This window comes from Falco punctatus (assembly GCF_963210335.1).
Source record: "Falco punctatus genome assembly, chromosome: Z".
In the NCBI taxonomy this organism is placed as follows: Eukaryota; Metazoa; Chordata; class Aves; order Falconiformes; family Falconidae; genus Falco; species Falco punctatus.
In genome coordinates this window covers 5,439,002-5,450,590 of record NC_137586.1, presented here as the reverse complement: position 1 = coordinate 5,450,590, position 11,589 = coordinate 5,439,002, and the positions used below count along the sequence as shown (strand labels likewise).

The window sequence follows — 11,589 nt, the reverse complement described above, 5'->3', positions numbered from 1 at the left end:
ATTTATGGTAACCAGAATTACACGATTCTGCTCAACAAACATCCATACATCCAGTGCAATATGTTTTGCAAGAAGATCACTCCTAACACTCTGTGGAAGTGTCTCTGGCAGGCTGCGCTTCTCCGCCTGGATGTAGTGCTCCAGCAAATGATGACTGACATTTACACAGCACCTTTCACCTCCAAATCCCAAAGCACCTGACAGATTGTTCAAACTGATTACAGGCTCTGGGCCAGGTTCTGCTCTCTGATGCAGCAAGGTACAGGGAAGGACCCTGCCACGGTAGCCTGGCTGTAACCTCGGTTATATTAGTGCAACTCCACTGATTCAGCTACTTTTTATTCAAAGGTCATTCTACCCGTCTGTGAAACTCCACTGACTGTACTACTTTTTGCTTCTGCGCTGCGAGTATGCAGATTTCAAACAGCCCATCCACAGTCATGGGTAGCTCATGGCAAATAGGCAGCAATGACTTTACTTTTGCAAGGATTTTGAGTAAATAGTATTGATCTGCTCAACAATAAATCCAAGCCTAAAGGCTATAAAAATCATTGAGAACATTGATGACTTATGACCGGAGCCTTCCAATCCAGTTTAATCTCAAAAGAAAAGGGAACACAATCCTGAAAACTGGCATGTGCCACAACTCCATCACTATCAGTAGACATGAAGATTGTCAGAATCTTGTTCAGCCCTGCTGTTTTTGTGGAGGTGAAGCTGTGAGCATTACAAAACATGAAGAAGTCCTATCGGTCTCTCTGAATTCTTCAGATGCATGCTGTGCACTCTTGCACACAACCTAACTCAGTCTGTCTTTCTTCTGCAGAAGGTACAGAGCATGCTTGTTAAAACGTAACATGATGTCCAAAAGCTGACTTTACACATTAACTAGAAACCTGAAGAGTAAAGCTAGTGTCAGGTCACCTGATAGAAACAAGCATCTATCCAGGCACAGAAAGGTTGCATAATAAGAGTAAAATGCAACTAGATGTGTGAATGAGAGTACAATCATTTTGCATGAGCATTTGTAAGCATCAGTGGCTAGATTCTCCATCCTTCAACTCACCTGCAGGAGCAATCCACCCACATCCCAGGGGTGGATCAATGAAATCTATCTTCCTGAGTTCTTTTCTTCCATTTAGATGACATCAAGGTGGAAAATATATCTGATTGCTTGTGTGGGAAAAAGTGTGTGCTGTAAGAATGGGGTGATGAATAAGACTGGAAGCCATGCTTCCACATGGTCCAATAGAAGGAGCACTATCAGATAGTGATAGTATCATTGGGCAAGGTTGCTGACAACACAAGGCTGGGCTGCGCTGCCGGTCGGCCAGACCTGGGCGGGCTGGAGAGTCGGGCAGAGGAACCTCATGAAGTTCCATAAGGGCAAGTGAAGGGTCCTGCCCCGGGGGAGGGACAGCCCCAGGCACCAGCACGGGCTGGGGCTGAGCTGGGGGGCAGCTCTGCGGAGAAGGGCCTGGGGGTGCTGGGGGACACCAGCAGCGTGACCTGGTGGCCAAGGGGCCGCTGGGGTCCTGGGGTGCACGAGGAGGAGCGTGGCCGGCAGGTCGGGGGAGGGGATCCTGCCCCTCTGCTCTGCCCTGGGGAGGCACATCCAGAGTGCTGTGTCCAGTGCTGGGCTGCCCAGTTCCAGAGACAGGGAACTGCTGGAGAGGGGCCAGTGATGGCTACCAAGATGATGAGGGGACTGGTGATGAGGAAAGGCTGAGGGACCTGGGCCTGTTTAGCCTGGAGAGGAGAGGGCTGAGAGGGGACCTCAATGACTACAAATATCTTGAGAATAAGTGCCAGGAGGACGGGGCCAGGCTCTTTCCAGTGGTGCCCAGCGACAGGACAAGGAGCAATGGGCACAAACTGCAGCACAGGCAGTTCCGTCTGAATGTGAGGAAGAACTTCTTCACCTTGAGGGTGGCAGAGCCCTGGCACAGGCTGCCCAGAGGGGCTGTGGGGTCTCCTGCTCTGGAGACATTCAAAACCCACCTGGATGCAGCTCTGTGCAACCTGCTGTAGGTGACCCTGCTTTAGCAGCGGTTTGGGCTGGGTGACCTCCATGGGTCCCTTCCAACCCTGACTGTTCCATGATCTTCCAGGCTTGTTTTTGGAAGGTGTATTTATCATTAATTGAAAGTCCTCATCAGGACTGTACGAGTAAATACTTCCCTGCTAATATTCAACACACATATTAACAATTGCTAATCACCATTGCTCTGCATGTGACAGCAATTGCTGTCTTCGTTACTCTGATCACTGAGAGATAAACAGTGCATCTGTAACCACACTTGCCTACAATCACTGAGTGCCTTCAAACATCCGTGGAGCTAGGGCTGAATTGGCCAGCTGTGTATTTTAATCATATTGCATGCAAATCCCTTCCTAAGATTAAAAAAAAAAAAAAAAAGCATAACACCAAGGGATCAACTCCAAAGGGCAAAAGAACCTTAGCAGGTAAGGACAGATGGCACTTAAGCCTCTTTACACAGTTGCCTATTTACCCTCGGATGCTGCCACTTAATAACATTGATGGAAGAATAGTTAACAGAAGCAAGTGATTAATTAGTGGGTCAAAGGCCATTTCCACTTTGTTCTTTTTATTTACCTGAGACAAGACCAAATCAAATAAGAGCTCCTAGAAGGAGACTTCTAAGGGAAGCTGCTAATCACAATTCATGTACTTGGTATTCACACAGTGCTCTCAAACTCTGTAAGAAAGTGTTTGGCTGAATGGATTGCAACAAACCAAGCAATCTATTGTGAAAACAGGGGCTCCTGGCTGGCTTTCCTGGGAGCTTTTATTCTTTGAATTGGAAAGACCTTATTGAGTCTAGTGTCCCGCAGCTCTAGCAAGTGAAACAAAACAGATGTTTCCAGAAGCGTATGTATTATGTTTGACAGAGAGGAAAGTCAGCCCAATTGCACATGAACATCTACCCAGGAATAAAATAAATTGATTCATCGCATTTTCCATCAGACAATATCCTTTATTCTATTAACATGTTCCACCCTCTTAATGAAACATTGGATTTACAGATCCTGCTTTCAGTTTTGTCACAGATGGTCTTATAACCTTGAAGATGTTAGTAAACCTGCCTGTGATATAGGAGCATCTTTTTTTTCCTTTTTGGGTTGAACACCATGTCTTAACTCAGAGAAAAAAGGGGCCTCATTCCTATTAGCACTCTAGTAAGACCTAGAAACGCCGTTATGTTTACAGGTATTAGTGAAATAGTGGAATACCAGTGTTTGTGCTGGATACAGAAATGGATGTATCCATGAATCCAAAGCCTTTCTTGAGTGACTGGAAATTGTCTGTTTTCCAGATGCACGTTTGTAGGGTGACTTCATTTCCATGGCAGGCCAAATAATAGAAAACCTGGACTAAGACATGCTTGGAAATTCAAATCTTGATCCAAAATCAAGTGATGTGGTTTAGGACCACCTTTAGATTTTACGAGATTTGGGTACTGGAGGTGCCTGCTGCCAAAGTAAACATGGGAGGCATGGGAAGCAGTTGAGAATGAGAGCAGAAGCCAGGTTCATTAGGGCTGGGCTGCAGCCCCAGCTCAGGGCCAGGTTCACTGGGAAACTCGTCTGGCTCTCACGCTGGACTGCTGTGTAGTTCCACATGATGTCTCCATGCAAGTAACCAAGCTCAGATGTGAAGCTTATTCAGTCTTGAAGCTCCAGCCCAAAACAGGAGGCAGTGAAAAACTGGGATCAGCAAACCACAGAGCTTTAGCACTGCTCTGGAAGAACTCGGGGCATTGGTGTTTCATTCATTGGAAAGGAAGGCAGTTCTTTGCAGGCATTGCTTCAACTTGGACCGAGAGCAGAAAAATGAGTTACAGATGAGAAGAAAGCCTCTGTGGGCCAGGTGGGCTTCAGGCTTATTTTCTGCCTCTGTCACAGATTTGCTATCGGATATGGGTAAATCCAATAGAGATTACCTAGCTCCCTGTGCCTCCATGTTTCATCTGGAAATAATATGGTTATCTGCATCTGTTTAAATATAAAAGCTGAAGTGCTCAGGTACTGCCATCATGGAGCCCAGATAAGTCCCTCAGACTCCAAGATCTGGATGCAAGTCTGACCGCATGTTTTTCAAAACTTTAAGAGACTTATGTCCCATCACAGTTTTATGGAGAAAACCACTCAGATTAACTCACACTGAGAGGTCTCATATGCTGCTGGTCCCCAAAAGCATGCTTTAATAGCTTGACATTTCCTTTTTTATTTTATTTTTTCCCCTTCTTCCTTTGTTGTTTTTCTGTCTCACCATCCATTTAGTAAATTAACTCTTAAATGCTTCTGGATGTATTGGGTTTAGAGATTGGTAATATAGCAAACTAAATCAAGTTTAGGAGGCTAACTACACTGCGACAGATCCTTAGTCTCATCAAGCTGTCCTGAGGGATGTTCAACTCTGGTGTGCCATTGTAATGGTGGCTTGAAACTTAACCTGGACCACCAGCCAGTAACAATGACACTGGAGAACATGAAAACACATGAAAGGGAAATCTTAAGTGTGGGAGACAGAAGTCCAGCCACCTGAAAGAGCGTGTATCAGGAGATGCTTTCTAGGGTAAAGAAATGTGGCCATGGGAAGAACAGACTATGTTTCAGTCACATTTTCTAACTTGAAAGGTCATGTTTGACTGATAATAGCAGTTTCTATCCTTCCAAAGCACTGGCAGGCTGGAAATGACATCATCTTGCCCGAGGGAGCTTTATAACACTTCCTTGGTATTGTGTCACTCAGCAGTACATATTGGGACAACTGAATCAGATGAAGACTTACCCATCATCAACAAAACATGAAGTCTTCCAGATCTACCAAGAGGTGTGACATGTAGTATTTCCCATTGCCTTTTGCTCACCCTGCTTCCACACCAGAGGCCAGCAGAAACCACTAAAAGAGAAGACAAGGCACCATTCAGACAAGGCAAGCCTTCTTAGATAGTGCTCTTGTTTGTCACCTGCAAAGCACGCCAGAGGCTGAGCTCTCCTCTCCCAGTGCACTACTTCTGCTGCCGTGGTAGGGTGCTATGGGTGGTACAGCTCTGCTTTTTCCATGACTTTTGAAAATGTGTACATTTTGCCTGCAGCTGTAATGATGCTTTGCAACACAGCAGCTCTGACTCCAAGTGATCACAGCTGGCGCATCTCTTTGAGCTGAATTGGTGAAAGACAGAGTAAATGACAGGTTATTTCAATGCAGCTCTTAGCAAGAACTTATGGAGATTATTATGAAGGAGCTGGAAAGACATCACTGGAGTCTGCTTGTGGAGCTGACAACTGAGCGATAGCTTTCTTTGATAACTTTTAATCACTGTGTTTTCTGCTTATGCAAATTGCAATAATACCCTTGATGCTCTGGATTTCTGTGGCATTCAGGCTTGTGGCAGTGACATGAAGATTCAGAGCTGGATGCTCGTCCGCCACTAACTTGTCCTCATATTGAAGATGTATTACACTTGGCGGTGACATACATTGATTCATGTAGTACATGTGTCATCAGAACATGCATTCAGAAAGAAACATTCCACAAAACACCACTTTGGGAGATTTCATCCTAAACCATTTTCATAATGGTTTAGGTTGGCTTGAACTGCAAATTGCAGATAAGCCCCTGCCATGTGCCAAAAAAAAAAAAAAAAAAAAAAAAAGCAAGCATATAGGCTTAATTTATCTTGTACCAAGCTTTCTGAACAGGCAGAGCAAGCCTGTGTCTACCTGCAGTGCTCCACATAAATACAAATTTATGTGCCTAAATGGGCTTTTCAAACCCAAGCACTTTTAAGAAAGGAAGCGTCATAAATCTCATTCTCACTAGGTGCTACAATAGGTTTTAGATGCCTAAATTACCACGTTGGTTTTCAAGAGGTTTGAGATTCCTAAGTCACTTAAGCAGTTTTGAAAATGCCATCAAGGATCTTTGCACAGACACAGAGCTTGATGGGTATCATTACCTGGTACAGTATCTTCTCATGAGTGACATGGAAATTACCTATTCATTCCACTCTGGCTCCATCATGGGATTAGTCCTTATGTTACAGTTACCGGTGGTTTGTCCAGTTCCGTCTTCCATCGGTTTCTTGGAAAGATGATTTAATAGGCCCAGGGACCATAACGCTGCTGGTAGCTGTGGTGCTATTAGATCATAATGCCGCTAATTGAGACTTAATACATCCCCTTGCCTAAAAATGTATTGTGGGTAATTTTATCTTGATATTCAGTCTAAACTTTCCATCTCATTACTCCCAGCCTTACCTACTTCAGCCACCCTAAATGATTACTCTGACTGTTTTCACCTATGATAAAGATGTGTGCAGTTATCGTATTCCACCCACTGCTCCTCAGGCTGTAATTAGGCCAAGGTGTAAAGTGAGCTGCATCACCCAAGGGCACAGGCTTGGTCTAAAAGAGAAGGTCAAGAGGGGGAACAGGACCCCTCCCAAGGCAGTGCTGACAATGATCTGGATTCTGAATAAAACTGAGTCCAGCACCTGTAACCCAGTTTATTTTAATCTGCCCTGTTCTTTTTATTTATGAGCATCTTTTCTTCCTAGTTATTTGGACTGATACTAGGGTGTGGGTATCCAGCCTTAAGGACATCTTTCTGGCGCAGGCTTTGCAAGGTTTTGGGAAACATGGTATAAATTGAATTTTTCTGGCATGACATAAGAGCTGTCAGTGTTAGCAGTGTTACAGGGATAAACACATCAAATTTAAGGCAAGGTGCACACTCAAATGTACAGCCCAAGATTTGCTCTAAGCACTCAGGCAAGCTTCACTGGTTTACACCGTGATTTGGAAACACTGGCTTGCAGGAGGTTTCGTGGACCATCTCTCTGACATGGGCAAGCATGCTGAAACCAGCACAGTGCCGATACTGGGTGTAATTAGTTAGATCAGCCTTCAGCAAAGAAGCAGAGGTAGGACTGAGCTCACAGACCAAGTCCCCAAAACAAGGTGTGCACAGTTCCAGAGCTCAGTCTGGTTACCCATCCGCAGATGTTTGTTGGTATCTGAGATGTCCTAGGGCACCCCACCAGGTTTTTATGGGCCTTTCCAGAAGGGCAGAGGTCCAATGCCACGTCGTTCAGCCCCCTGGGGATACCCCAGACACTCTTTGACATATTGAAGAGCATTAGAAATCCATGTGTGGATTGGGATCGCTGTCATACTACTTTTACAGCAATAAATGTACAGTCTGAACTCGGTCTAAGCAAATCCTTTCATTGCTTGGTGATTTTTACTGTGTGGTGGGTGCGTTTTTTTAACCAGAATTTTTATTCCATGGGAAATTCTGAAAAGACATTTTTCTATAAGCTCAGTTTCAAAAGAGAACAAATTTTTAAAAAAAACCCAACATTTCTTCCTGGACAGAAAATGTGTTTTCTTACCCTCTGTTGAGTATAAAGTTACTGATGGGTGTACAAAACAAGGTACTTCACTCAAGAAAACCGACCAAAGTTCCAGACTAGATTAAGTGCTTTTGTTGTGGTTTTATATACTGCAGGTGCTCCTGTGAGAGCAAGAGTAAGTTTAAAAGAAGAGGAAGAGCAAATAAAAGAGCACTAGATGTTGGATGCAAGGCACCTGGGAAAAGATGGGCCAGAAGGAGTATCCAGAATTCAAACCAAAGGATGCAGTGTTCATGGGGAGCCAGTCCCCAGGGTGATGTAAAGGCCAAGCTCTGTAAACCTTTGCAGCTTGCACTGTTCTTTTCTGCTTCTCATGAAGCTACATCCCTGCCAAAGCCTGGGGTAAGCACTACTGTGAGCAGCAGCAGTGCCTTTCCTGAAAGGGGGTGAGCTGGTGCTGCAGCTGCACGATGGGTTGGTGATAGTCTGGGCAAAAAACTTCTCTGCTTTATGCAGTAGACACTTTCCATTTCCATCAAAAGAAGCTTTGGCACTGTCCACGTGTTGAAAGATGATGCCCAAAGCACATCAGCCAGACCTCAGGAGGAGATCCAGGGTTATCTGTGCTGTGGATTGCACAGCTGTAATGTAACAGGCAACCAAGGACCCCTTTAACCTCAGGACAGGGGGGGAACAAAACCAATTTCAGCAGGGGTTTTCCCCAGATGTGAATTTAGCAACAGCGCATCATGAAACACCCATGGACAGGGGTAATTGCATGGGACTGTGTGTGGATGAGCAGCAACAAAACTTGGGCTACCTCAGTTTTAATAGCTGTGTTCACGAGCAGGATTTCAGAGGTGATGGGTACAGCTCTGCTTCTGCTCTGAATGTCTCAGCCTTGATGCTAAATAAGGGTGTGAAAAAGGAGAGGAGATATTGGCACATAATGTGGGAATCACTCAACTTCTTTGAACTATGAACATCTGTTGAAAAACTCCAGCAAACAATTTTTTTGTGTTTGATTCATAGTTATGGATAAATCATGTAGGATGTGAGATAACCTGAAGTGTGAACTGTCCAACACTCCCAGATCAGGAAATAATAATGTTCCTTCTCCCTTTGTAACCTTAATTATGTCTTTAAAAAGATGACTACCATTCCAATGGCTTTCATCAAACAAGTACACATTTTCATAGTAAATCCTGGTGGGTTTTTTGTCCTGCTGCTAAAGGTCGGAGTAGATTCTGACAGATACAGGATTGTGAGAAGCTGACACAAGTAACAGATGCAATGAATACCTAATCAGTAAATTAAAGCTAAAAAAATCCTTAGTCTTTCATATGTGGGAATGATTCCTACCGCAGTCCAAATCCATAGTTGTTCCTTTCAATAGAGAAATGCTGACAATAAAAACACTAGAAATTACTAGAGAAGACTAATGAAATGTACAAAGCCTTGAAATCATGGTCCATTCGTCACCAACTTGGGACAGCCAGGAAGAAACTCCAGGCTTAAAATAAGTCTTTTTTCTTGAGGCATCTGCACCCATAGGAAATTCCACCCTTCCTCCCACAGGATCAGTCCGCATGGTATCATATGTTTGTCACTTCCAGGATGGATTACTGCAGCTCCTGGCATTTGGTGACAAATGAGAAAACAATGTAGAGGGTGCAGCTGATACAAACCGCTTCTCCCCACTTCCTGCAGGGGTGAAGAAACCCTGGACACATGAAGCCCACATACCAGACCCTCCACTCTGATTTTCAGTGCCAGTTTAACATCTTGATCCTAATTAGATCCTGGTGACATTTTAAAAATGAATATGTACTTCCCACCCCCCCTCCCCCCCCCAAACAAACAAACAAACAAACAAAAAACAAAACACAAAAAAAAAAAAAAAAAAAAAAAAAAAAAAAAAAAAAACAAGCCAAACCAAACAAAACCAGAAAAAAAAAAAACAAACCACAACTAAACCCAAAACACTCAAATTCACATCAATTGAAACTATGTGTGAATTTATATTTCATTCCTTTAACTGCTTTGATTGCTTTGGTCAGAAGTTTATCTCTTTGAGTCAAAATCTCTTATTTTCACATTCTCTAATTCCCAGATTTATCTAAAATTAAGAAATGGTAACAAAAATAAACACATTGAACTCAATCGTTTACCATTTTGGTGGGAAAAAGAGCAAGAAAAAAATTAATAGCTGAATAACCTCAAAGGAAAACATTCATGTTATTTTGAGAGGTTTGGCCAGCAGATCAAGAAGCTGTTTGCTCACAAAGCTGTAATCCAAACGTAGAACACAAATAGTTCATTAAAAACAGATATGTTAGAGACAAACTCCCAAGGTTTTAACTTTTTACAGGTACATCCCTACAGGGGTCTAGGGCAGAAAAAAAAATGTAATCAAGTCCTGCTTTTCCTTCTGCTACATCTGAGCTGTAAAATGCCTTTTATAAAGTGTGAGGGGGAGACTTATCATAAAGTAAAGGTACCCTACCATGGCTTCAACCGCACAGCAGATCAGACCAAAGAACCCTAGTTTTGGGCTCCGTACTTGGATTGACTTTGGTTAGACTGGGTTTCCACTGTGAACCAGGTCAAGGGAAGGAGACAACTGGAATGTAGGTTGTAACAACCTTATGTTTAATGTGAGAAAGAAACCATTCATACATATAGAACTAGTCCATGTCTCCTCATACCTGATCTTTCTTTGGATCTGGACCTTGTGGACATTGTGCTGGAGACTGCTGAGCTTCTAGCTGAGGGATGTCTCCTCTCTTCCCTTGGAAGGTCCCATATTCTCATGAGGAGCACTGTCACAGGTGAAGGCCATGTCTGGTGACCAGCCATCCTGACAAAGGACCTGACAGCAGATTCTGTGACCTGCTAAAGAGTCTCCGGGAAAAATGACCCCTTGAAAAAATGATTGCAGACCTCTGAAGCAACCACAGCATATCCAGCTTTAAGTTTGAGCAGAAAGAAAACCAAGCAGCAAAAAGAATTAAAATGCACCACTGAGATGCCTGGAGACCATCCACTGCTAAAACCGCGCTTGCTCTTAGCTGGCTGTATCATAGCAGGAAAGCACTTTTTTGTTGGTTTGTTGTTTTTGGGTTTTTTTCCCCTCCTGCCTGTGTCTGCCCAAGAGGTTTCAAAACTGACTTCTCAGATCTGGTGCTCGCTGCGTAGGTGGTGTCGGCGGTGGTGGAGATGGCAGTGACCTCTCCCAGTCCCTCTGAACCCTATTTTACTGTGACTCCAACATGCTCCACACGGGGCTCAGATGGAAACTGCTGCAGACATGAACTGATGCTGGGAGCAGCTGCCAGCTTATTAAGCGGTTTGTCGCGCCGAGAGCGTGACACCACAAGGCTGGAAGTGTCCCCAGCTGCTGGCAGCCTTTGTGGTGGTGTCGCATCAGACATCCCCATCTCTAAGAGGACTAAAACCAGCCCCTTTTTTCCCCCCAGGCCCTCCCTTTCTCTTGGTGAGCACTTCTGTGCTCCCTTGGTGTCGAGGGCAAGCGTGTCGCCACCTGGCTAGAAGCTCTTGGCACCGATTAGAACAGGTCACGCTGTTCTCTCCGGAGTTCACCAGTGCAATTGCTTGTGTTTTAGCCAGGATGGGGGCTGACACGTGAACGCCCCAGCTCTCTGCAGCCAAGGCACAAAAAAGAAACCAAGGGAGACTGCTGAGAGGTCCCTGGCCTTGGCGTTTGCCATCCACGCTGGACCAAGAGATGAATTTTCCTGAATTGCTGCAAAACCCACAGCACTACCACCAGTTTCTGAGCTTTCTGAGATTCATGAGTTTATTTATTGCTGGAATGTGCCTTTGAGAAGGATTTCTAGTGCTAGCCGTTGAGTTTCTTAGGGAGTTTGGTTGGTTTATATTTTTGTTGGGGGGGGGGATTGTTGTTGGTTTTTTTGTTTTTTTGTTTTTTTTTTCCACAGGAAAGATTTCCAGTGTCACTGGGGTGTTTGTTTCTTGAAAGGATCTTTGTGGTAAGAAATGGCTGCAGCTGGAGTCAGAACACCTAAAAATAACCGTAATAGAAATAAACAAATACTATCCCTCTAGCCACGTGACAAAGTAAGCTTAGGATAGGAGATCCAAGGATTTGATCTAAGACTGCTCTCTTCAGCAGATTCTAAACACTGACCAAAGTCATCCCCATGGACTTTGCATGGGAGTC

General features: G+C 44.2%; 1 long non-coding RNA gene across 1 annotated transcript in view; it reads right to left on the bottom strand.

The window, feature by feature from the left end:
• Window positions 1-11,323, bottom strand: part of LOC308056086 — a 34,889-nt gene extending 23,566 nt beyond the window's left edge. The window contains exons 1-2 of the long non-coding RNA XR_013924700.1: window positions 10,557-11,323; window positions 4,817-4,927 (exon numbers count right to left, since the gene is read on the bottom strand). This is a non-coding gene — a long non-coding RNA (uncharacterized lncRNA). The remainder of the gene's footprint in view (window positions 1-4,816; window positions 4,928-10,556) is intronic.
• Window positions 11,324-11,589: the final 266 nt, after the last annotated feature.